The sequence below is a fragment of the Sinocyclocheilus grahami genome, unplaced genomic scaffold (genome assembly GCF_001515645.1).
Source record: "Sinocyclocheilus grahami isolate Dianchi unplaced genomic scaffold, SAMN03320097.WGS_v1.1 scaffold52.1, whole genome shotgun sequence".
Classification (NCBI taxonomy): domain Eukaryota; kingdom Metazoa; phylum Chordata; class Actinopteri; order Cypriniformes; family Cyprinidae; genus Sinocyclocheilus; species Sinocyclocheilus grahami.
The window spans coordinates 2,626,095-2,629,982 of NW_015505231.1; positions in this window are offsets into that span (position 1 = coordinate 2,626,095).

The window sequence follows — 3,888 nt, forward strand, 5'->3', positions numbered from 1 at the left end:
GTGTGTGTGTGTGTGTATATATATATAGTGCACTGTGTAATAATCTTTGTTTAATTCACATTTTAAATTGTGACAAATTAATATTTACATGTACATATATTCAAGTGACCTCTCGATTAATATGAAAATCATTAGGCACGTGCCAAAAAACTTTTTTTTTCTGTTGTCTGATGTTGGTAGATGCAGCAGCATGACACTTTATACACTTGTGGTTTTGGACTATGAGCCCAGGCCACAAAAAAAAAAAAACCTGCAATCACCTAGTAAGATCGAGAATGGAAAGAGTGAAATAGCCCCCATCAGCACTTGTACCTCTGCAGCTAAAACTTTCCATTGAACGATTTATTAAAGTGTGAGATTGGCTGACTAAACTACAACTTGAGTGATGTTTGACCTCATGTTTTAGGCTGATGAAAATTAAATTAAAGGCCTACAGTGTAGTGCAGGGGTAGGCAAGTTCGGTCCTAGAGAGCCGCAGTCCTGCAGAGTTCAGCTCCAACCCTAATCAAACACACCTGAACAAGCTAATCAATGTCTTCAGGATTTCTAAGGCTATATGGCAGGGGAGGTTTTTTTTCAGGGTTGGAGCTGAACTCTGCAGGACTGCGGCTCTCTAGGACCGAACTTACCTACCCCTGGTGTAGTGTGACAGTCACACTCTCACAAATACTATTGTATATTTAAAAAAGACTGATCATTTACAAATCAGGACATAATTTATTACTCTAATCAAAGGCAGGTGGAGGTGTTCTGCTGCAACACACCTCATCATAAGAAGCACCATTCAGCACCACGGACAGAGACACATTGCATTTGTTGCATTTCACATTTTATACTTTCATTTGTAAAGGAATAGTTCACCCAAAAAATGAAATTTGCACCACAGTGTACCACAATGTCTTTAAATGCTATAATATTCAAAAGCCAATTTGCGTTTTTACCCATCAGATTTGGTTAGTTTACACATTGTGTCCTGCAATGCACATTAAATCCTCTTAATTAGTAAACAATTCGTAATCAGTTTTTTAAATTCATCTTAGTATTGTTATGTACCACATGGGAAATTTATTGAGAAAATCTCCTTTAAAGCTGTCCAAATGAAATTCTTAGCAATGCATATTACTAAACAAAAATTAAGTTTTAATATATTTACAGTAGGAAATTTACAAAATATCTTCATGGAACATGATCTTTATTTAATATCCTAATTATTTTTGGCATAAAAGAAAAATCAATAATTTTGACCCATACAATGTATTTTTGGCTATTGCTACAAATATACCCCAGTGACTTAAGACCGGTTTTGTGCTCCAGGGTCGCAAATCATTAGCCCCTAGAACAGCTCAGTTAGTCATATATCTGATAATTATGAGACAGATGATCTTATCTGTTTGTAAAATGTCAGTTTTGCATAAACTGCAAGAAATGCATAAGCAGAGGATGTGACAGCAACTGGCGCTCCAACCAGAAGACAGATTGTTAGCAGCATCACTTCCTGTAGAGGAGTAACGGAGAGAAGCAGCTCAGTACAGAGAAAGAAGTGTTGATGTGAACTTCAGCGGACCAGTTATAACATTCACCTGAGTGAACTGTATAAAATAGTTGATATAATCATATTTTAATGCAGTCAGCATTGACATACTTGACTTTTAAAGACATTAATACAGTACATCACAAGTTGAGTAAAGGTAAAAATGTAAGGCAGCACAAATATTTTAAAACATTTTTTTTTTAAATTGCATTAAAAAAATTATAAAAGAAACTATCTCTTAAAAGAGTTTCTAAAAGAAAAAGTGTATTAACAGTTATTTTTGATTAGTTAAATATTTGTTGCAATTATTATTGAAATAAAGGTAAAAGGATGAAAGAGATCATGAGATGTTTGTTTGCACTTGTGTGTGTACCTTTGTGCATACATTGCTTGCGCACATTGTGGTTTGCTAATTTTCCAACCACAGGACTGACCTCTTGCTTCTGTTTTGAAGCCCCTTTCTGTATCAAAACCACAAACACATCCTTCTCAACTGACAAACATTTCTATGTAATTTAAAAAAAAAAGAAAATTACGCAGACTGGTGAAGTGTGTGTGTGTGTACATATATATATATATGTTTCTTTCCCCTAACATGTAGATTTGCATGTTTATGAATGAAATTCTGTTGAGTTACAGTTGATCTGTCCTTATCTGATCTACTATATGCATGTGTGCAGTATAAATGCATCCCGTAGAATTTGAGACATTTAGAACATAAAACTTCCTAAGAATTGTTTGAGAATTTTTTTGTAATGATACTGTAGATTCTGGACATGCAACAATGCAATGTGCAATGTGCATTAGCAGTATAGAGTTTAGATTTTAAAGTAAAGATTTTTGTTTTTATAACATAAAAAGAGATACGAATAAAATGTTTTTGAGACATACAATTAAATGGTCATATATTATTGTTATTATTATTGAGTGTTTATTACAGACCACTGTTATTTGTACAACTGCAGACTTTCAAATGCTGACCTTTTATAGACCACAAAAAAGAGGGCTCTCTGTATTACAGTCCTATGGTAGAACATCGCCTCACCATTTCTCACGTTGTACTGAGTGGCTTCTTCCTGTCTCAGTTTCTGCAGGAAATGATGCTCTTCTTTGCTGGTTTCTGACTGGAGTACCACCGTTGCAATGTTACACTTCTGTGGTTGAGAACAGACCTCTCAATCAAAAACATTCTAACTTCAAAGGTGAGATTATCACAAACAATAAAATATGTATTGCAGTGAGCTACAGTATTAGGAAACTGCAATAGCTTAGATATTTTCCTATGTTACAGACCAAGGGTCAAATAAAACGTAGGTGTACATTTCTGTCTATAACGGTATGTGAGTTAAATCGTTCTCACATTCAGATATGATTTTTAACACTGAGAATATGATCTTACAAAGTTCATAATGGATTAATGCACAATGCGTTGCAGTATTGTAGTTATCAAAAAGGAATATAGGGAAAATATTATCACATACTGCCCCCTACTGGTACTTCTTGTCACTTGCTGTCAATATTCTCACCTACAGCATACCTTGCAGAACAAAAAGGCTTTTTCATTTAATGAACAGAATGTTTCTTGATTTCCCCCCCTATTTTGTATGCTGTATTATATGCTGTAATAAAAAACGGTATTATAGCTTTGTAATTCTGAAATCATTATTTTGTAGGCTGAAATTGACTATAACCAGCATTTGTTATCTTACAGATAAATAAATAATAAAGATAAATAAAAAATAAATAAGAAATTTAACATTGCTAAATTAACCTAAATACAATAATTTATAACAACAACACTACATTTTATGTATTAAATCAGGTAGAAAAAGCTTTTATTTAGGAAACAGTTAATTTAGATGTTACCATTTTCAAGTTACCATTTTTTCAGTGTAGTAAATATAACAGTTAATATATATATATATATATAAGTAAAAGTATAAAAGTGAAATGGGAGCTTGAGTACTACTATATGACTATCATTTATGAGTGAGGTTTTATTCAAAAGAATGCCCTGATGGTTTCTGTCTTGCTTTGCATGCATTTTGGTTAACAAAAGCTTTAATGAGGTGTGTCACTGAAACTTTACTGTGGTTTCACTTGACTTTGCACTTTGGTTAATTGACAATTATAGCCACATTTAAAACTAACTTAAAAATGAAAATGAACAGTTAGAATTTATTTTAAAATAAAAGCTGCAATTGTAAGTGAAATAAACAAACAGTCTAGAGATGGTGACTTCTTAATATTAAGTATAAACAAGCTTTCTGTGCGGCCAGCTGAGGTCAACTTCAGGTCATTTGCCGCAATAATAGCAGTCAAGTCAAGTCAAGTCACCTTTATTTATATAGCGCTTT